This window comes from Bombina bombina, chromosome 2 (assembly GCF_027579735.1).
Source record: "Bombina bombina isolate aBomBom1 chromosome 2, aBomBom1.pri, whole genome shotgun sequence".
Classification (NCBI taxonomy): Eukaryota; Metazoa; Chordata; class Amphibia; order Anura; family Bombinatoridae; genus Bombina; species Bombina bombina.
The window spans coordinates 1,052,618,840-1,052,643,796 of NC_069500.1; positions in this window are offsets into that span (position 1 = coordinate 1,052,618,840).

The following is a 24,957-nucleotide window of genomic DNA, read 5'->3' on the forward strand; positions in this document are numbered from 1 at the left end:
AGAACCATTTTCCATTGAGTTTTCTCTTTATTTTTCTTTTCTCCTTTTTCTTTTCTCTCTTTTTCTCTTTTTCTTTAATTTTCTTTCTCCTCTCTCTTTTTATTTGCTTCATTTCAGCCCTTGCCAATGAGAATCTGTATGTGCTATTTAACTGATTCATAATAACTTTACACTTTAATGCTGAGTCCTCTATTTGATTGCTGTGTTTGTCCTCCTTATGAATTATCTACTATTGTTTTGTCCTTTACACAGCAGGGATTGTGTCTTAGATTTATGATGTGGCATTGTTTAAAAAGAATATTTGGGTTCCCTGTTTTCTTTCATCATTTTCCCTAACAGGTTTGGTGCTAGAGTTTCTAGTTGTATTGTGTTTTGTTACTATGACAACGTAATGCTGTAGATTAATATTATTATAGTAGGTTACCTAACATCATGTGAGACCCTATCAGAATTTTTTCTATTTAGAATTTTTCTATCTTTGTCTTTCTCTTCTCCTTTTATTTTTTTCTTTTATTCTTTCTACAGTTCACTGTCCACCCCCAGTACAACATAGGTCAAAATGTACCTTACAGCCAGATACAAGATTTGGTATTATTTCCAAGTTGCTGTTGTTCAGTATGTTGTAAGGAGGATGGAGTGATCACGGTAATGTTATTTTGGTTTTCTGATAGCCCCCTATCTTATGCTATAATAAATACCTGTGTCTATGTGCATTCCCATGCTTTTTGTACTCTCTCCTGTCCGGTTGAGGACAGATTGCCTGCTCTTTGCACTAGCAGCATACAATGTTTACTCAGTTGTCATGGCAACACATACTGGGAGCTGCATATCGTAACGTTTGGCAGGAGATACTACAATGACTATGAATGTGCACATTTTTCGGTCTTGATGGTACTATGCATGTGTGTGTATATATATATATATATATACTTATACTTTGCACTTTGTAATTTCACATTTTGTATTTTAGCCATCTGGATTCACGTTGCCCGGGATGATTACGTCTTCAGATGGGCATGTCTACCCGGGAGAGCGTGGAGACCGGTATCTTGGTGTGTATGATAAATAATGGTGGAGGGTAAGTTGATTGTAACACTTTTATGTCTGAGGATGGACCTTTTTGTCCAAAAATATTCACAGTAAAGTGATATTTCGGAACCAAATTCCCATCGGAGTGCGCCTTTTTATTACTTCATTATTCTATTTGCTACACCCTGGGTTTATACTGAAAGAGGTCTGGAGTGTGATTTGAGTCACTTTTATATACACATATAAGTACATATCTAAACACACACACATATATATATATATATATATATATATATATATATATATATACATATCCATATTTAGACATGTATATGTATGCATCTCTATGGGGCCTATTTATAAAGCCGTCAACCACAAATACGCTGGAATTCCATAGCGTAATTGTGGCGAGCCTGATTCTCCTTATTTATCAAACCCTACAGACCGGCAAAAGTAGAATTTTGTGACGTAACATTTGATCCGCCAGTCAAAGTCCGACACAGATCGATGCTTACGTCATTACAGATGTTCCGAATGCAAATTCGGCACTATCTAACTACTTTTGCAAGTTAACAAATTTCTACCAGGTATGCTCGGCACTATTCCGGCCCTGCATACCTGGTTTTCAATCCGCTGCCCTGGAGGCGGCGGATGCCATAGGAATCAATGGGAGTCTGAAAGCAGCGAAAGCTCATGTTCACTGCTGCCCGATATCCCATTGATTCCTATGGGAGAATAAAGTTACATTTACACCTAACACCCTAACATATACCCCGAGTCTAAATACCCCTAATCTGCTGCCCCGCCACCGCCGCCACCTACATTATACTTATTAACCCCTAATCTGCCCCCCTACACCGCTGCCACCTACATTATGTTATTAACCCCTAATCTGCCCCCCCCTACACCCCCACCACCTACATTATGTTATTAACCCCTAATCTGCCACCCACCTACACCGCCGCCACCTACATAACACTTATTAACCCCAAATCTGCCCCCCTACACCGCCACCACCTACATAACACTTATTAACCCCTAATCTGCCGTCCCCAACGTCGCCTCCACTATATTAAATATATTAACCCCTAAACCTAAGTCTAACCCTAACACCCCCTAACTTAAATCTAATTTAAATAAATATAAATAAAATTCATATCATTAACTACATTATTCCTATTTAAAACTAAATACTTGTAGCCATCTTAGGGTTTATTTGTATTTTACAGTCAAGTTTGTATTTATTTTATCTAGGTAGAATAGTTATTAAATAGTTATTAACTATTTAATAACTACCTAGCTAAAATAAATACAAAAGTACCTGTAAAATAAAACCTAACCTAAGTTACAATTACACCAAACACTACACTATAATTAAATAATTTAACTAAATTAAATACAATTAACTAAATTAAATACAATAACCTAAATTAAATTAAATTAAATTATGTAAAGTACAAAAAAAACAAAACACTAAATTACAGAAAATAATAAACAAATTACAGAAATTTTAACTAATGACACCTAATCTAATAGCCCTATCAAAATAAAAAAAGCCCCCCAAAATAAAAAAAAACCCTAGCCTAAACTAAACTACCAATAGCCCTTAAAAGGGCCTTTTGCAGGGCATTGCCCCAAAGTAATCAGCTCTTTCACCTGTAAAAAAAAAAAATACAAACAACCCCCCCAACAGTAAAACCCACCACCCACACAACCAACCCCCCCCAAAAAAATACTAACTAAAAAAAACTAAGCTCCCCATTGCCCTGAAAAGGGCATTTGGATGGGCATTGCCCTTAAAAGGGCAGTTAGCTCTTTTGCAGCCCAAAGGCCTAACCTAAAAATAAAAACACCCAATACACCCTTAAAAAAAACCTAACACTAACCCCCTGAAGATCGACTTACTGGGAGACGTCTTCATCCAAGCCAGGCAGAAGTGGTCCTCCAGACGGGCAGAAATTTTCATCCAAGCCGGGCAGAAGTGGTCTTCCAGACGGCAGAAGTCTTCATCCAGACGGCATCTTCTATCATCATCCATCCAACACGGAGTGGATCCATCTTCAAGACATCCGACGTGGAGCATCCTCTTCAGCCAACGACTACCCGACGATGAAGCCAATCGGAATTAAGGTAGAAAAAATCCTATTGGCTGATGCAATCAGCCAATAGGATTGAACTTCAATCATATTGGCTGATTGGAACAGCCAATAGGATTGGCTGATTGTATCAGCCAATAGGATTTTTTCTACCTTAATTCCGATTGGCTGATAGAATTCTATCAGCCAATCGGAATCTAAGGGACGCCATCTTGGATGATGACACTTAATGGAACCTTCATTCAACGGGTAGTCGTCGGCCAAAGAGAATGCTCCGCGTCGGATGTCTTGAAGATGGACCCGCTCCGCGCTGGATGGATGAAGATAGAAGATGCCGTCTGGATGAAGACTTCTGCTGTCTGGAGGACCACTTCTGCCTGGCTTGGATGAAGACGTCTCCCGGTAAGACTTAGGTTTAGGGGTTAATAAGTATAATCTAGGTGACGGTGGGCTCTGGGAGCAGCGGTTTAGGGGTTAATAACTTTATTTAGTTGCGGCGGGGTCCGGGAGCGGCGGTATAGGAGTAAAACAGTATAGTATACTGTGGGTGTTTAGTGACAGTATACCAATAAAGCTGGGAAAAAGCCAAAGAGAAGCAAGATCAATGACTGTTAGTTAACAACAGTCCGCTGCTCATCGCCCCGTACTTGGTGCATGGCTTTTTGACAGCTTTTTTGGTAACTTTGGAGAACGTATTCAGGTCCTCGGCAGAGATGTTAGGCGATCTTAGGTGAGCGTATTGGTGCCGGCGAATGCAAGTAAGTTGACGGGTTGATAAATAGGGGCCTATGTTAAAGCCCTTTGCAGACTTTTTTTATTCCAACATCTGAGACCTCATATTTTTGAGCCCTTATAACTTTTTTGTGGAGTATTTTTTTTAATAATTTGTATTACATAGTGTTATTATGAGTGTAACTGTACTTTTAAATGTATTGTTGATGTTTTTTGTGATGCTTTTTTGATTTGTGAAACAGTTAACCAGAGCTCTGAGGTCACGCTATGCCGACATGCTTTAATTTCAATTGCGCTTAAGTGATCTTGTTTACTTTCAACTTGAAATATGAGCAATACTTCCGACTCACGCAAACAGCCGTGATAAACCCAATGGCTCTTGCGTGTAGCTGTTAGCTACACTTGTAATTGGGTCATTAAATAAGTAGCAGTGCTTACATTGAAATGACAGTGTTACAGGGGGTGTCATGCTAAGCTAGCAATATTAGACTTGGCTTATAGTAAAAGAAGCAAAGAGATAGACAGATGAAATGTACAGAGAGAAGTAGCCATGTATTTTATTGTGCTGACATTAGTTGAAAAGTTCAGTACATGCTACTTTATTTTCTTTTTGTAAACACAAAGAATGAGACAGACAAAGTGACAGAGGGAGAAAGAGATACAGTACTTTACGAATATGCATATGGATTTCAAAAATTGCATGTTTTAGAAATGCAGATACAATTACAAATATTCTGTAAAATGAACATGGTCACATAAGGTTTGCATTTTTTTTTAAGTAATTTACATTTCTGGCTGCCATTTATATGAACAAATCACATTACAATAAAATTGCATTTACATATTAATCAGAATTCAAGAACAACTTTAAAACTGTTATGGATGGTTGTTTTTCTTAATTATATGTTCAACAGTCAAGCAGCATCTAATTGGTAATGCTTGACAAGTAAGTTTAGCATTTTCTTTTTTTCAGCAAAGACAAATGTTCACATACTTTTGCCTTAGTAAAATAAAACATTGAAACAAATGGCCAGTAACCCATATTGACCTAGATTACAAGTGGGGTGCTAAAGTTAGTGTGGGTCACAATAAATAATATAACAACGCTAACCTGCACACGCAATTTGAAAGTTAATGGGCGAGCTTGAGCGCAAACAGAATTTGAAAGTGTTGGGTAAGTGCAACTCAAAACTTGAAGTAAAGTATAAAGGGTAAATAAAAAGTATCTGCACCAAACAAAACATAAATGCATTCAAATAAAGTGTTACACTCACATAATATACTGTTTCTGGTAAAAAAAATTATCCACATAAATTTTAATAAAAACATGTTATAATATATATATATATCTCAGTCCTTTTAAACAGGATCACCCTCCAACTGGTCGCCTACCTGGGTGCAAAAATACCAACAATAGACAGCAAAGATGATGCACTCTCAGGTCTTTTAAAACAAAAAGCTTCAGTTTAAAGGGACACTCAGGTTTTATTAAATTTTCATGATTCAGATACAGCATGTAATTTTAAACAACTTTCCAATTTACTTCCATTAAAAAAAATGTGCACAGTCTTTTATATTTACACTTTTTTGAGTCACCAGCTCCTACTGAGCATGTGCAAGAACTCAGACTATACGTATATGCATTTGCAATTGGCTGATTGCTATCACATGGTACAGGGGGAGTGGAAATATACATAACTTTGAAATGTGTTCGAAAATAATCTACTACTTATTTGAAATTCAGAGTAAATGCTATTGTATTGTCTTGTTATCTTGCATTTGCTGATTATGCAAATCTACTGTGTTTACTGGTCCTTTAATGAAACATTTTCGGGGACAGCCTCCCCTTCATCAGCATAGCAAAAAGTGATAACAATCAAACTTAAATACCTAAGTAAGAAAAAACACTCATACACACCTGTGTTGACACTCAGTATTAAACAACATGTGAACCACACGCCATACGTGTCAAATTGCATATCCGGACCGGAAGTAATTTCATATTTCTTTACCTACAGTCTCTATCAGTGGTTGGCTTATCTCAACCGGAAGTACCTTCCTATACACTCACTTCCGGTATTGCTGATGTGTACTCCGCTATTTACAACAAAATTATTTCAAAAACTTGTGTATCACTCCCACATCTATAACCTCAGAAACAGTGTTCAGGGATATTCCCTGTCATACTACCAACCGTGTTATATCCTACACCTCATATGTTGCATCTACGATCATGTTCCAAACATTTTATATTAAATTATATATATATATATATATTGTAGTGATATGGGAGGAGCCATATGAACCCAACCATCCTCAAAATTCACCAGCCGCCACTACAGCAGGTGTTAACCAATTCTATGTCCAGCCTTACTTGCCACCATTCCACTGCTCCATAACCACATGGTCCTCAGCAGCTGCTGTTTTCCTCCTCTATAAGCCCACCCTGCACAATCACATCTTGCATGAGTACTGAGCTCTTTCCTCCTCCTAGTTCCACTGGTGGTAACTGATAAGCGGATATAGTGCAATACCAAGTGGAACACAGTTACCTGCCAAAAGCTTAGATCTGCAACCAAAATTACATTTAAAAATGGGACTTTCCAAGGGGACATTTTCCTGAAAAATAGGAAGAATCCTTTTATAAAAGGGATATCTGATTACCCTAAGCTTTTCTTCAAATGCAGACATCCCAATTCTCCCTGAAGTTCAGGGAGTCTCCCTGATTGTAATAGCGGCTCCCTGATGCCAGCAAATGGAATGCAATCTCCCTGAAACTCCAAGTACCATGATCCAATGTCGCCCAAATCCAGAAAAGTGTTTCTTTAAGAATGCCTTTAGTTGCTGGGACGTTATAGAACCCTCAAAGCATGTATCAGTAACGAAAAAGCCCCCACTGATTCTAATAAAATAAAAACACAAATACTATCTTATTTACTAAATGTGATTAAACTTCGTATTCTAAAATATTTAGACATTCAACAAGCGTACGATCACTGGAAAATAGGTTTGTTGTATGTGGTTGTGCAATAAAGTTACTTTTTTTTTTAAATGTGACTTTAGTTTGAAGCTATTTTAATGATAAGGGGGGGGTGGCGGCACAGTAGCGGGTGAAGCCACCTCCCTGAAATGAGTTTTTGCAGGTTGGGATGTCTGCAAATGACAATCAGCAAATCTAAATGTTAACAGATATATAATTTAGGAACTGCTAAAATCATTTAATATTGCCAGATGCACCAATCCAATTTATGATCAGGTTTTTAGTAAATCAAATAAAAATAAAAAAATACAATTTAAAAAGGGATTACCATCTTCAGCCAACACAAATTTAGCTTCAATTCAGTCAACACAAAAATAAGGTAACATAAAAAGAGGCAAATCTTGCCACCACCAAAGCACAGCACTTACAAGAAGAAATTGTGACTTAAACTGCAAAATCTAAAAAAAAAATATGTATATCCACCTCCCAGCCTCAGCACAAAATTCCCTTTAAGAAATGTGTACACTCATGGTTACAGGGAAGTGCTACCATGTCCGCTCCACACCTTCTCAATCAATAATATTCTATAAACTTTTCATCATCCAAAACCTGTGAATAAAGAAAAAAACAGTGATCAGCAAAATGTCATATTAGACACAGCATAAATCCCAACTCCATCAATTACATTGTCAAAATGTTCTATTTAATTGTTACTTTGCACTTCAACATTAAGGCCAATAGGAGAACATCAGGGTTGATTCCATTCCAGTTATATGGTAAAATACAAACTAACAAACAAACAAAAAAACAGGTTGTCTACATCATTAGAAACATGGCTATTTGAATTTTTTTCACAAAGTTTGTCTTCAGATACATAGATTCTGTAAAGACACACAGAGAAATATGGATTTTAAAATGTTTAGGCAATATTAAAATATTGTGCCCGCACTAAATTTCATGCATATTATAAGTTGAAATTTGCACTACACAATGTAAATACATTAAAATAATATATACACTATCTGTTAAAAATGATAATATAAATATCAAAAACAGTTAAAAAGGGTTAAAAGGTATATGGTATATGATAAGGTGTTTGACTGGAAAGGGCTGAAATGTGTGTATACATGTCTGCATTTATGTATGAGTGTGTGTATACATGTGTATTTAGTAAAAAAAAATAATATATATATATGTATGTGTATATATATATATATATATATATATATATATATATATATATATATATAAAAATTGTGTATACATGTGTATTTATATGTATATATGTATATACACAAATTATATCCCTTTCCAAAAACCTGAAAACATGAAAAAAAATTTTTATTAAATATTAATAATATGTTTGTGTTTTATATATTCTACATTCCAATGTTCTACACATAGGGCTCGAAATTTCAAGTCCTACTCTACTAGTTAGGCCAAAATGTTACTCACCACTTCTGATCCCACCCACATCACTACTCCAGCCCCTCTTTGAATATGTTTAGCCATTGTGACACACTTTATTGTGCAATCATTTTTAATATTGTTTTAAAATTAAAGCTACATACAGCAATACATTAAAAAACATAAGTGCATAGCAGTTAGCAACATCTACTAGGTTCTGGGGAAGACAGTAGCTGGATAGAAAAAGTAAGTTTTTGAACTGAGAGAATGCAGAAAGTGCTGACAGTCATGGAAGGTCATAGCAGACCTGGAGATTTATGTTTTTTGTTTAATTATCGTCATCTCTCCCTTCTCTATAAACTCTATTTCACCACTCCCTCCCTCTTCAGTCTCTTTTTTTAAAACTTTCCCTTCTCTCTCAGCCCATATCTTCTCTTTACCCTCTTTATCCTCTCTCATACCTCTTCACGCTATTTTTTCTCCATTCTCTCTTAACTCTATCTCCCCTTTCACATTAACTCTGTGATCTCTGTCTCTTCCCTGTTTACCCTCTCTGAAGTAGCAGTCTAAGCACTAATGGGGTTCCTACAGCCCTAAAGGTATAACATATCTTTGCCCTTTGATGGCTATATAATATCCTTGTAGATAATATTTTTAGCACATAGACCAAAATGTGTGTTTCCACTCACCAATGGCTAGTGGGAGAGTGGATATATATATATATATATATATATATATATATATATATATATATACATATTAAAACAGATATATAGGTTTACATATATATTTTACAGAAAATGGTCTAACCCGGTGTCGGGTTAGTTTGCGATAAGTGTTAGTTTTTTCAATTTGCACGCTACATTGAAGTATATGGGGAGAAGAAGTTAATACGGTAGTAAAATCCAAAGTCCTGAAGTTAGTGCGTGCCAGGTTTTACTTGTGTGTAAGACATTTACTTTCAACTAGTGATATGTGTGCTAACTTGCCACGTTAAAAGTTTACTTCTGGCGGTATTTGGTGAGCGAGTGAAAGCTCTAAATAGCGCACCACTTGTAATTTGGCAGTATATCATTATACGTCTGCTATTAACTTGTTGTGCACCAAAACTTTAGATATATATTTGTATGCGTTTTTATGGGATTTGAACAGGAGCATTATCTGTATAGTGGGCATCTGTGTTTGTTGGGTTATTGATTTTGCTCATTGTTATTAGTGCTTATTTGTTTGGCAATGCTGCTTTCTAATGTGATCCAATATGGCAAGGGTCAACTTCAGTGTGTTTTGTGGGATACACAGTAATAATTTAAAAAGTGTTATTTAGATGTGTCAAGTCCTTTTAGCTGTGGAATTTGATAAGTGAAAAGAGGCCTTGTAAATTTATTGTTATGTACTGATAACTTGAATTGTGATCAGTAAAACAGGACTTGTACATGTTAAGTATACAATTATTTGATCTACTGCTGATTTTGTACGTTTGCCCACTGAAAAAGAAATGATCAGTCTATACTTTTAATGATAGGTTTATTTGAACAGTGAGAGACAGAATAACAACAAAAAAAACACATTTAAAAAAGTTATAAATCGATTTGCATTTTAATGAGTGAAATAATTATTTGACCATTTGATCAGACGTTTCTTGTAGTTGACCACCAGGTTTGCACACATCTCTTTTGTCCCACTCCTCTTTGCAGATCCTCTCCAAGTCATTAAGTATTCAAGGCTGACGTTTGGCAACTCGAACCTTCAGCTCCCTCCACAGGTTTTCTATGGGATTAAGGTCTGGAGACTGGCTAGGCCACTCCAGGACCTTAATTTGCTTCTTCTTAACCCACTCCTTTGTTGCCTTCGCTGTGTGTGTTGGGTCATTGTTATGCTGGAATACCCATCCACAACTTATTTTCAATGCCCTGGCTGAGGGAAGGAGGGTCTCAACCAAGATTTGACAGTACATGGCCCAGTATATCATACCTTTGATGCGGTGAAGTTGACCTGTCCCCTAAGCAGAAAAACACCCACAAAGCATAATGTTTCCACCTCCATGTTTGATGGTGGGGATGATGTTCTTGGGGTCATAGATAGCATTCCTCCTCATCCAAACACGGCGAGTTGAGTTGATGCCAAAGAGCTCAATTTTGGTCTCATCTTACCATAACACTTTCACCCAGTTCTTCTCTGAATCATTCAGATGTTCATTGGCAAACTTCAGATGGGCATGTAGATATGCTTTCTTGAGCAGGGGGGCCTTTCGGGTGCTGCAGGATTTCAGTCCTTCACATCGTAGTGTGTTACCAATTGTTTTCTTGGTGACTATGGTCCCAGCTGCCTTGAGATCATTGACAAGATCCTCCTGTGTAGTTCTGGGTTGATTCCTCACCATTCTCATGATCATTGAAACTCCACAAGGTGAGATCTTGCATGGAGCCCCAGACCGAGGGAGATTGACAGTTATTTTGTGTTTCTTCCATTTGCGAATAATCACACCAAACTGTTGTCACCTTTTCCCCAAGCTGCTTGGCGATGGTCTTGTAGCCCATTCCAGCCTTGTGTAGGTCTACAATCTTGTCCATGACATCCTTGGACAGCTCTTTGGTCTTGACATGGTGGAGAGTTTGGAATCTGAGTGATTGCTTCTGTGGATAGGTGTCTTTTATACAGGTAACAAGCTGAGATTAGGAGCACTCCCTTTAAGAGAGTGCTCCTAATCTCAGCTCGTTACCTGTATAAAAGACAGCTGGGAGTCAGAAATCGTGCTGATTGATAGGGGATCAAATACTTATTTCACTCATTCAAATGCAAATCAATGTATAACTTTGTGAAATGCATTTTTCTGTACTTTCTTGTTGTTATTCTCTCTCTTACTGTTCAAATAAACCTACCATTAAAATTAGAGATTGGTCATATATTTGTCAGTGGGTAAATATACAAAATCAGCAGGGGATCAAATCATTTTTTCCCTTAGTGTAGGACCATTTTTTCTATGCTGGTCATTTTGTGTGAAACTAACTATGGTTAAATGCCACATTATTTATTTATATTAACATGTTTAAATCAATAGTAAACAACTTAAAAAGTTTAAAAATAATGTTTAGTTATGCAAAATGAAACAAGGTTGTAATATAATTTTTATAAATGTTTGCCTCTTTTTATGTGATTTAGCTATCAAAATTGAGCAAATTCTTTTTATCAGAGCTGGAAATGTAGCCTGTGGACTTCTCAAGGCTAAATCTGCTACATATTTGCCCCATATCTGCCCCTGTATCAGTTTAACAACTGCAAAATAATGAATTGGATACTAACTTTATGCCTTGTTGTCTGTGAACTTAAGCCCAGATAAGGTTAATGGTGGGTGAGTTTGGCTTCTGGAATATACTTGCAGTAAAAATAATGTTATTTTGTTTTAAACACTTTAATACTTAGCTGTTATTTTAGAGCAACACAGTATAATCCAATCTCAGTCACATATCAGTCACATATCACACAAAAAAGTGAAAGTACGAAAGTACTTACAATTAAATAATAATCTGTCAACTTAAATATTTATTGTGCTTAATATCATGTAACAAATGTACACCGTAATTGATTTCAGTAAAATAATAATAATAATAATAATAATAATAATAATAATAATAAAAAAATAAGTATAATTATAACCAAGTTATGAATCTTAAGTCAATTTCATGTTATTTATGCAAAGAACATTTAGAAAATATGCCAAAAAAGTGTAGAAAGGATGAATAAAAATGCTTATTTTCTAAATAAAATAGTTATAATTTCTAGTAAACATAACTAAAACATTTAAGTTATAAAAAACAAATTATACCTTTTAGAAAAATCCCAGTATGCAGGCATTGAATTCCAATTTTAATAAAATAGTACTGGAAAAATGTATAGTTATTGTATATGGCAAATGCTACTTTAAATTGGAAATGGTACTTCTGCATTGAAAAATCTTTCTGATATTACTTCAAGGGCATAACATAGCAATCAGCAAAGGCAATGATACAACAGAGCTTGTAAAAGATACTTCAAGAAATGCAATACGGAACATCCAATTCCATTGCTGAAAAGTATAAATGTCAAGCCGATCTGATCTGTGCTGTTTGGCCTTGGAAGGGCTGAAATACCTGCCAAGAACCATAACTTCTCAATGAATGCTTATCACAGCAGGAAGCAGTTTAACTGACACAAGATCAAGACTGATACCAGTTAATCTAGACAGTTTTTTTAGGTTAAGCTTAACCTGCAAATATTTCATACATACTATAGGCTATATGCATAGGGATATTCAAACTGATAACATAATTAAAACAGTTTACATATCAGTTACATATTAAGTTCAGTTATTGGCTTACCATATCAAATCCTAATAAGGGAAACATAATAAGAATGTGTGGCATTGCCCTTTAAAAAAGTTAACGATTCTTAAAGAGACATTAAAGGGAAATAAAACAGTCTGTTTTATTGTTGTAACAAAATAAATAACACATAAGCAGTGGGCTATACTTTATATTATAATTTAATTTGTGCAGTGTCTAATATTTCCTGTTAAAGCCCAACAAGGGACTAGAGTGTCTACAGGTAGGCATATCTAGCTTAAAGTGAACAATCTTCTAGAGTAACATGAGCTGGCTTAGAGCCTGAAAATGTAAATATCGCCACTCAAGTGAGATGATTTAAAAAGTCTTGTCAGTACGAGACCATACAAAAAAAAATGTAGAAACACAACTTTTATCATGAGATGTTTATGTTGCTATGTCATTTTCTTCATATGAGTCTCCTACATCACAATTTAAACTCTAAAAAATCCCAATGATTTTGTGTGATTTCTCTCCAAGCCAGCAAGATTTTTATCAGCAGCCCTTAATCATTAATACATGCTAGAGAGAAGCAGACAGTCCATTCTGCCCATGCTCAGAAGATGACAGAATGCAAAATATGTTACCAACATATTAGCTCTATTGACTCCTTGAGAGTAGGGGCTACACTTAGAATTTCTAAGGCCTAGATTTGGAGTTTGGCGGTAGCCGTGAAAACCAGCGTTAGAGGCTCCTAACGCTGGTTTTAGGCTACCGCCGGTATTTGAAGTCATTCAAAAAAGGGTCTAACGCTCACTTTTCAGCCGTGACTTTTCCATACCGCAGATCCCCTTACGTCAATTGTGTATCCTATCTTTTCAATGGGATCTTTCTAACTCCGGTATTTAGAGTCGTGTCTGAAGTGAGCGTTAGAAATCTAACGACAAAACTCCAGCCGCAGAAAAAAGTCAGTAGTTAAGAGCTTTCTTGGCTAACGCCGGTTCATAAATCTCTTAACTACTGTGCTCTAAAGTACACTAACACCCATAAACTATCTATGTACCCCTAAACCGAGGTCCCCCCACATCGCCGACACTCGAATAAATTTTTTAACCCCTAATCTGCCGACCGCCACCTACGTTATACTTATGTACCCCTAATCTGCTGCCCCTAACACCGCCGACCCCTATATTATATTTATTAACCCCTAACCTGCCCCCCACAACGTCGCCGCCAGCTACCTACAATAATTAACCCCTAATCTGCCGACCGCAAAGAGCCGCCACCTACGTTATCCTTATGTACCCCTAATCTGCTGCCCCTAACACCGCCGACCCCTATATTATATTAATTAACCCCTAATATGCCCCCCTCAATGTCGCCTCCACCTGCCTACACTAATTAACCCCTAATCTGCCAAGCGGACCGCACCGCTACTATAATAAAGTTATTAACCCCTAATCCGCCTCACTAACCCTATAATAAATAGTATTAACCCCTAATCTGCCTTCCCTAACATCGTCGACACCTAACTTAAATTATTAACCCCTAATCTGCCGACTGGAGCTCACCGCTATTCTAATAAATGTATTAACCCCTAAAGCTAAGTCTAACCCTAACACCTTCACCCCCCTAAGTTAAATATAATTTTAATCTAACGAAATTAATTAACTCTTCTTAAATAAATTATTCCTATTTAAAGCTAAATACTTACCTGTAAAATAAATCCTAATATAGCTACAATATAAATTATATTTATATTATAGCTATTTTAGGATTAATATTTATTTTACAGGTAACTTTGTATTTATTTTAACCAGGTACAATAGCTATTAAATAGTTAAGAACTATTTAATAGCTAAAATAGTTAAAATAATTACAAATTTACCTGTAAAATAAATCCTAACCTAAGTTACAATTAAACCTACACTACACTATCAATAAATAAATTAAATAAACTACCTATAATTATCTACACTTAAACCTAACACTACACTATCAATAAATTAATTAAATACAATTCCTACAAATAAATACAATTAAATAAACTAACTAAAGTACAAAAAATAAAAAAGAACTAAGTTACAAAAAATAAAAAAATATTTACAAATATTAGAAATATATTACAACAATTTTAAACTAATTACACCTACTCTAAGCCCCCTAATAAAATAACAAAGCCCCCCAAAATAAAAAAATGCCCTACCCTATTCTAAATAACTAAAGTTCAAAGCTCTTTTACCTTACCAGCCCTGAACAGGGCCCTTTGCGGGGCATGCCCCAAGAAGTTCAGCTCTTTTGCCTGTAAAAAAGAATCATACAATACCCCCCCAACATTACAACCCACCACCCACATATCCCTAATCTAACCCAAACCCCCCTTAAATAAACCTAACACTAAGCCCCTGAAGATCTCCCTACCTTGAGTCATCTTCACCCAGCCGAGCCAAATTCTTCATCCAAGCGGAGCAAGAAGAGGTCCTCCATCCGGTAGAAGTCTTCATCCAAGCGGGGCAGAAGAGGTCTTCCATCCGATTGAAGTCTACATCCAAGCGGCATCTTCTATCGTCATCCATCCGGAGTGGCAGCATCCTGAAGACCTCCGACGCGGAACATCCATCCTGGCCTACGACTGAACGACGAATGACGGTTCCTTTAAATGACGTCATCCAAGATGGCGTCCCTCGAATTCCGATTGGCTGATAGGATTCTATCAGCCAATCGGAATTAAGGTAGGAATATTCTGATTGGCTGATGGAATCAGCCAATCAGAATCAAGTTCAATCCGATTGGCTGATCCAATCAGCCAATCATATTGAGCTCGCATTCTATTGGCTGTTCCGATCAGCCAATAGAATGCGAGCTCAATCTGATTGGCTGATTGGATCAGCCAATCGGATTGAACTTGATTCTGATTGGCTGACTCCATCAGCTAATCAGAATTTTCCTACCTTAATTCCGATTGGCTGATAGCATCCTATCAGCCAATCGGAATTCGAGGGACGCCATCTTGGATGATGTCATTTAAAGGAACCGTCATTCGTAGTTCAGTCGTCGGCCAGGATGGATGTTCCGCGTCGGAGGTCTTCAGGATGCTGCCGCTCTGCTCCGGATGGATGACGATAGAAGATGCCGCTTGGATGAAGACTTCAATCGGATGGAAGACCTCTTCTGCCCCGCTTGGATGAAGACTTCTACCGGATGGAGGACCTCTTCTTGCTCCGTTTGGATGAAGAATTTGGCTCGGCTGGGTGAAGACGACTCAAGGTAGGGAGATCTTCAGGGGCTTAGTGTTAGGTTTATTTAAGGGGGGTTTGGGTTAGATTAGGGGTATGTGGGTGGTGGGTTGTAATGTTGGGGGGGTATTGTATGTTTTTTTTTACAAGCAAAAGAGCTGAACTTCTTGGGGCATGCCCCGCAAAGGGCTCTGTTCAGGGCTGGTAAGGTAAAAGAGCTTTGAACTTTAGTAATTTAGAATAGGGTAGGGCATTTTTTTATTTTGGGGGGCTTTGTTATTTTATTAGGGGGCTTAGAGTAGGTGTAATTAGTTTAAAATTGTTGTAATATATTTCTAATGTTTGTAAATATTTTTTTATTTTTTTGTAACTTAGTTCCTTTTTATTTTTTTTTACTTTAGTTAGTTTATTTCATTGTATTTATTTGTAGGAATTGTATTTAATTAATTTGTTGATAGTGTAGTGTTAGGTTTAATTGTAGTTAATTATAGGTATTTTATTTAATTTATTTATTGATAGTGTTGTGTTAGGTTTAATTGTAACTTAGGTTAGGATTTATTTTACAGGTAAATTTGTAATTATTTTAACTATTTTAGCTATTAAATAGTTCTTAACTATTTAATAGCTATTGTACCTGGTTAAAATAAATACAAAGTTACCTGTAAAATAAATATTAATCCTAAAATAGCTATAATATCATTATAATTTATATTGTAGCTATATTAGGATTTATTTTACAGGTAAGTATTTAGATTTAAATAGGAATAATTTATTTAATAAGAGTTAATTAATTTCGTTAGATTAAAATTATATTTAATTTAGGGGGGTGTTAGTGTTAGGGTTAGACTTAGCTTTAGGGGTTAATAAATTTATTAGAATAGCGGTGAGCTCCAGTCGGCAGATTAGGGGTTAATAATTGAAGTTAGGTGTCGGCGATGTTAGGGAGGGCAGATTAGGGGTTAATACTATTTATTATAGGGTTAGTGAGGCGGATTAGGGGTTAATAACTTTATAATAATAGCGGTGCGGTCCGCTCTGCAGATTAGGGGTTAATAAGTGTAGGCAGGTGGAGGCGACGTTGTGGGGGGCAGATTAGGGGTTGATAAATATAATATAGGGGTCGGCGGTGTTAGGGGCAGCAGATTAGGGGTACATAGGGATAATGTAAGTAGCGGCGGTTTACGGAGCGGCAGATTAGGGGTTAAAAATAATATACAGGGGTCAGCGATAGCGGGGGCGGCAGAATAGGGGTTAATAAGTGTAAGGCTAGGGGTGTTTAGACTCGGGGTACATGTTAGGGTGTTAGGTGCAGACATAGGAAGTGTTTCCCCCTAGGAAACAATGGGGCTGCGTTAGGCGCTGAACGCGGCTTTTTTGCAGGTGTTAGGTTTTTTTTCAGCTCAAACAGCCCCATTTTTTCCTATGGGGGAATCGTGCACGAGCACGTTTTTGAGGATGGCCGCGTCCGTAAGCAAGTCTGGTATCGAGAGTTGAAGTTGCGTTAAATATGCTATACGCTCCTTTTTTGGAGCCTAACGCAGCCATTCTGTGGACTCTCAATACCAGAGTTATTTTAAAGGTGCGGTCAGAAAAAAGCCAGCGTTAGATAAATGGGTCGTTACCGACAAAACTCTAAATCTAGCCGTAAGTTTCTAAGTGCTTATTTTTCTAGAAAAGAAGTATTTGAATTACTGAGTTATATAACATCTGCATTCACAAAAAAAGTTTTAAAAACATTTAAAACTTTAATTTTGATTAAAAGAAATCATTATTATAAATCTATTGATTGACACACAACGTGAAGCCTATTGATATATATATATATTTTAATCTTATCTCCCTTGTAGGTAAAGATAAAAAAATAGCCCATAAACATATCAAACAATCACTGTGCAATCTGGGGACAATGGAAATGTTTTTTTTTTTTTAAATTTGAATTACAGGAAAACATAAGTAAATAAGTAAAACTGCTCTGACTTGTCTTTTTCACTGTGCACAATTTAAATAATTTCAATTTTCAAATTTGAATTTAGTGATTCAGGACTAATTTCTCTTTTATCTGCCATTTTGAACTTTAGCATTAAGGTCATTAAGATAAGTGAACAAAAATGCTTTATGCCTTACTTATGTTTATTATTTCATTACTAATTTACTTTTATTGAGGCTACCATGGAAATCTCAAATGCAGTTAGTATAATACATCATTTGCTAAGATTATATGATTTAAATTATGTATTACTGGGACATCCTAAAACATTTAATGTGAAAATGGCTTAAAGTAGCTTAATGAGTAAAAAAGTGGCCAAATGTTAATCAATTGCTGCATAATTCTGCACAACCCAAGATTTCCACTATCCAAGCCTATCCTAGAGGTTTCATGGATTTTGGAATTCCACAAGGCATTAAGCGACATTAAGCTTGTTTTTTGGGGAGCTTAATGTGGCTTAACGTACAAAATTGAACTTAGATGTTAACCAATTTCCACCAAACTTACCACAATACATTAATCTATGGATTCAAACATATTCTAAAAATTTCAGAACATTTGATAAAACATACGAAAAGTTATTCACATTTAACTATTTTTTTAAAATCCTAAAACATTTAATGTGAGCAGCTTAATGTAAAAAGAGCTTTTTGTACCAAAATTCACCTAAACATCTATCAATTGCCTTGAAACTTGGAACAAACTCAGTTTGTCACTTTCCAAACCTATCCTAGATGTTTCATGGTATTTGGTTTCCCACAAGGCAAATGAGTGACATTAAGCTTGTTTTTGGGGAGCTTAATGTGGCTTAACGTACAAAATTAAACTTAGATCTTAAGCAATTTCCCCCAAACTTCTCACAATATATTAATCTATTTATTCAAACATAGTCTGAAAATTTCAGGAAATTTGATAAAACATACCAAAAGTTATTCGAAATTAACATTTTTTTTACAATCCTAAAATATTTAATGTGAGCAGCTTAATGTTAAAATAGCTTAATGTACCAAAATTCACCAAAACTTCAATCAATTGCCTTGAAACTTGGCACAAACTCAGTTTTTCACTTTCCAAACCTATCCTAGAAGTTTCATGGATTTTGGTGTCCGACAAGGCAAATGAGGGACATTAAGCTTGTTTTTGGGAGCTTAATGTGGCTTATTGAGTAAAAAAGTGGCCAAATGTTAATCAATTGCTACATAATTTTGCACAACCCAAGATTTCCACTATCCAAGCCTATCCTAGAAGTTTCATGGATTTTGGTTTTCCACAAGGCGAATGAGTGACATTAAGCTTGTTTTTTGGGGAGCTTAATGTGGCTTAACGTACAAAATTAAACTTAGATCTTAACCAATTTCCCCCAAACTTCTCACAATATATTAATCTATTTATTCAAACATAGTCTGAAAATTTCAGGAAATTTGATAAAACATACCAAAAGTTATTCGAAATTAACAATTTTTTTACAATCCTAAAACATTTAATGTGAGCAGCTTAATGTTAAAAGAGCTTAATGTACCAAAATTCACCAAAACTTCAATCAATTGCCTTGAAACTTGGCACAAACTCAGTTTTTCACTTTCCAAACCTATCCTAGAAGTTTCATGGATTTTGGTGTCCCACAAGGCAAATGAGTGACATTAAGCTTGTTTTTGGGGAGCTTAATGTGGCTTTTTGAGTAAAAAAGTGGCCAAATGTTAATCAATTGCTACATAATTTTGCACAACCCAAGATTTCCACTATCCAAGCCTATCCTAGAAGTTTCATGGATTTTGGTTTTCCACAAGGCGAATGAGTGACATTAAGCTTGTTTTTTGTAGAGCTTAATGTGGCTTAACGTACAAAATTAAACTTAGATCTTAACCAATTTCCCCCAAACTTCTCACAATACATTAATCTATCCATTCAAACATATTCTGAAAATTTCAGGAAATTTGATAAAACATACCAAAAGTTATTCGAATTTAACAATTTTTTTTACAATCCTAAAACATTTAATGTGAGCAGCTTAATGTAAAAAGAGCTTAATGTACCAAAATTCACCTAAACATCAATCAATTGCCTTGAAACATGGCACGAACTCAGTTTGTCACTTTCCAAACCTATCCTAGAAGTTTCATGGTATTTGGTTTCCCACAAGGCAAATGAGTGACATTAAGCTTGTTTTTTGGGGAGCTTTATGTGGCTTAACGTACAAAATTGAACTTAGATCTTAACCAATTTCCCCCAAACTTCTCACAATACATTAATCTATCTATTCAAACATATTCTGAAAATTTCAGGAAAATTGATAAAACATACAAAACGTTATTCACATTTAACAATTTTTTTTACAATCCTAAAACATTTAGGGCTCCATGTACTAAGCAGTCAATTCATCCGTCATTGTAGACGCGGATAAACTCGCCGTTACTCGCCGCGGGCGAAATGGTGTCCGCTGTCGCTATGTACTAATATTCCCCCAATAAATAGACAAGTCTAGCCCGCCGCGAGCAGTTGCGGATTGTTGATAAATTTGACGCCTCGCTCGCCGCGACTAAGCTGATGTACTTAACTTTCAGTTGAATTGTCTGGCCAATTATTAACACGTGACATGCAAGGTGTCACGAACATCATAGTAGTCGCGGGAATAGAATTTTGCTCCTATAAAAGTTCAACTTATCTAAACAACTTTATTATTGTTCAAAATTTTTTGAAGAGTGATAACAGAGCGTTATTTTTGTAATATTTATTTACAATTTGGATATGGCTTCATCTGGATCTGATAATATATAAATATTAATATAAAAATAATTATAAAGATTGACAACTATACAATACAAATTTAAATAGATTACTCTTTAATTACAGTCGACAAATTGGGCGCAATTTATGTACATGGAAATGAGAGACAAATTAGACGCCAGTTATGCTGTAAGTACAATGCTGATATTACTGCCTTTTATATATGTCTAGACTGGCGTCTAGATTGACTTTCCTATTGTTTTGTACCTTGCCTGCCACCTAAAAGGTGGCGAGGCAAAAATAACGAGGTAGGAGCGGAAATTGTAGCGAGCGGACAAATAGATTTTTTAGTACATTCGTTTTTGGCGAGTTGGTGGTCAAATGTGTCTAATTACAGTGAAAAATGGAGCGGTAGCGAGGTTTGGCGGATAAGTACGCTCGCAATTTTAAAGATGCGAGTTTTAACATAATTGATGGCTTTGTACATATCAGTTTGCGAATTTTGACGCGAGATTTGTTGCGGGTAGCTCGCTGACTGCTTAGTACATGGAGCCCTTAATGTGAGCAGCTTAATGTAAAAAGAGCTTAATGTACCAAAATTCACTAAAACTTCAATCAATTGCCTTGAAACTTGGCACAAACTCAGTTTTTCACTTTCCAAACATATACTAGAAGTTTCATGGATTTTGGTGTCCCACAAGGAAAATGAGTGACATTAAGCTTGTTTTTTGGGGAGCTTAATGTGGTTTAATGAGTAAAAAATGGCCAAATATTAATCAATTGCTGCATAATTTTGCACAACCCAAGATTTCCACTATCCAAGCCTATCCTAGAAGTTTCATGGTATTTGGTGTCCCACAAGGCAAATGAGTGACATTAAGCTTGTTTTTTAGGGAGCTTAGTGTGGCTTAACGTAAAAAATTGAACTCAGATCTTAACCAATTCCCCCCAAACTTCCCACAATACATTAATCTATCTATTCAAATATATTCTGAACATTTCAGGAAATTTGATAAAACATTCCAAAGGTTATTCACATTTAATATCTTTTTTTACAATCCTAAAACATTTAATGTGAGCAGTTTAATGTTAAAAGAGCTTAATGTACCAAAATTCACCTAAACTTCAATCAATTGCCTTGAAACTTGGCACAAACTCAGTTTGTCATTTTCCAAACCTATCCTAGAAGTTTCATGGATTTTGGTGTCCCACAAGGCAAATGAGTGACATTAAGCTTGTTTTTTGGGGAGCTTAATGTGGCTTAACGTACAAAATTAAACTTAGATCTTAACCAATTTCCCCCAAACTTCTCACAATATATTAATCTATTTATTCAAACATAGTCTGAAAATTTCAGGAAATTTGATAAAACATACCAAAAGTTATTCGAAATTAACAATGTTTTTACAATCCTAAAACATTTAATGTGAGCAGCTTAATGTTAAAAGCGCTTAATGTACCAAAATTCACCAAAACTTCAATCAATTGCCTTGAAACTTGGCACAAACTCAGTTTTTCACTTTCCAAACCTATCCTAGAAGTTTCATGGATTTTGGTGTCCCACAAGGAAAATGAGTGACATTAAGCTTGTTTTTGGGGAGCTTAACGTGGCTTATTGAGTAAAAAAGTGGCCAAATTTTAATCAATTGCTACATAATTTTGCACAACCCAAGATTTCCACTATCCAAGCCTATCCTAGAAGTTTCATTGATTTTGGTTTTCCACAAGGCGAATGAGTGACATTAAGCTTGTTTTTTGGGGAGCTTAATGTGGCTTAACGTACAAAATTAAACTTAGATCTTAACCAATTTCCCCCAAACTTCTCACAATACATTAATCTATCCATTCAAACATATTCTGAAAATTTCAGGAAATTTGATAAAACATACCAAAAGTTATTCGAATTTAACAATTTTTTTTAAAATCCTAAAACATTTAATGTGAGCAGCTTAATGTAAAAAGAGCTTAATGTACCAAAATTCACCTAAACATCAATCAATTGCCTTGAAACATGGCACAAACTCAGTTTGTCATTTTCCAAAACTATCCTAGAAGTTTCATGGATTTTGGTGTCCCACAAGGCAAATGAGTGACATTAAGCTTGTTTTTTGAGGAGCTTAATGTGGCTTAACATACAAAATTGAATTTAGATGTTAACCAATTTCCCCCAAACTTCTCACAATACATTAATCTATCTATTCAAACATATTCTGAAAATTTCAGGAAAATTGATAAAACATACAAAACGTTATTCACATTTAACAATTTTTTTTACAATCCTAAAACATTTAATGTGAGCAGCTTAATGTAAAAAGAGCTTAATGTACCAAAATTCAATAAAACTTCAATCAATTGCCTTGAAACTTGGCACAAACTCAGTTTTTCACTTTCCAAACATATACTAGAAGTTTCATGGATTTTGGTGTCCCACAAGGCAAATGAGTGACATTAAGCTTGTTTTTTGGGGAGCTTAATGTGGTTTAATGAGTAAAAAAGTAGCCAAATATTAATCAATTGCTGCATAATTTTGCACAACCCAAGATTTCCACTATCCAAGCCTATCCTAGAATTTTCATGGTAATTGGTGTCCCACAAGGCAAATGAGTGACATTAAGCTTGTTTTTTGGGGAGCTTAGTGTGGCTTAACGTACAAAATTGAACTCAGATCTTAACCAATTTCCCCCAAACTTCCCACAATACATTAATCTATCTATTCAAATATATTCTGAACATTTCAGGAAATTTGATAAAACATACCAAAGGTTATTCACATTTAATATCTTTTTTTACAATCCTAAAACATTTAATGTGAGCAGTTTAATGTTAAAAGAGCTTAATGTACCAAAATTCACCTAAACTTCAATCAATTGCCTTGAAACTTGGCACAAACTCAGTTTGTCATTTTCCAAAACTATCCTAGAAGTTTCATGGATTTTGGTGTCCCACAAGGCAAATGAGTGACATTAAGCTTGTTTTTTGAGGAGCTTAATGTGGCTTAACATACAAAATTGAATTTAGATGTTAACCAATTTCCCCCAAACTTCTCACAATACATTAATCTATCTATTCAAACATATTCTGAAAATTTCAGGAAAATTGATAAAACATACAAAACGTTATTCACATTTAACAATTTTTTTTACAATCCTAAAACATTTAATGTGAGCAGCTTAATGTAAAAAGAGCTTAATGTACCAAAATTCAATAAAACTTCAATCAATTGCCTTGAAACTTGGCACAAACTCAGTTTTTCACTTTCCAAACATATACTAGAAGTTTCATGGATTTTGGTGTCCCACAAGGCAAATGAGTGACATTAAGCTTGTTTTTTGGGGAGCTTAATGTGGTTTAATGAGTAAAAAAGTAGCCAAATATTAATCAATTGCTGCATAATTTTGTACAACCCAAGATTTCCACTATCCAAGCCTATCCTAGAAGTTTCATGGTAATTGGTGTCCCACAAGGCAAATGAGTGACATTAAGCTTGTTTTTTGGGGAGCTTAGTGTGGCTTAACGTACAAAATTGAACTCAGATCTTAACCAATTTCCCCCAAACTTCCCACAATACATTAATCTATCTATTCAAATATATTCTGAACATTTCAGGAAATTTGATAAAACATACCAAAGGTTATTCACATTTAATATCTTTTTTTACAATCCTAAAACATTTAATGTGAGCAGTTTAATGTTAAAAGAGCTTAATGTACCAAAATTCACCTAAACTTCAATCAATTGCCTTGAAACTTGGCACAAACTCAGTTTGTCATTTTCCAAAACTATCCTAGAAGTTTCATGGATTTTGGTGTCCCACAAGGCAAATGAGTGACATTAAGCTTGTTTTTTGAGGAGCTTAATGTGGCTTAACATACAAAATTGAATTTAGATGTTAACCAATTTCCCCCAAACTTCTCACAATATATTAATCTATTTATTCAAACATAGTCTGAAAATTTCAGGAAATTTGATAAAACATACCAAAAGGTATTCGAAATTAACAATTTTTTTACAATCCTAAAACATTTAATGTGAGCAGCTTAATGTTAAAAGAGCTTAATGTACCAAAATTCACCAAAACTTTAATCAATTGCCTTGAAACTTGACACAAACTCAGTTTTTCACTTTCCAAACCTATCCTAGAAGTTTCATGGATTTTGGTGTCCCACAAGGCAAATGAGTGACATTAAGCTTGTTTTTGGGGAGCTTAATGTGGCTTATTGAGTAAAAAAGTGGCCAAATGTTAATCAATTGCTACATAATTTTGCACAACCCAAGATTTCCACTATCCAAGCCTATCCTAGAAGTTTCATAGATTTTGGTTTTCCACAAGGCGAATGAGTGACATTAAGCTTGTTTTTTGGGGAGCATAATGTGGCTTAACGTACAAAATTAAACTTAGACCTTAACCAATTTCCCCCAAACTTCTCACAATACATTAATCTATCTATTCAAACATATTCTGAAAATT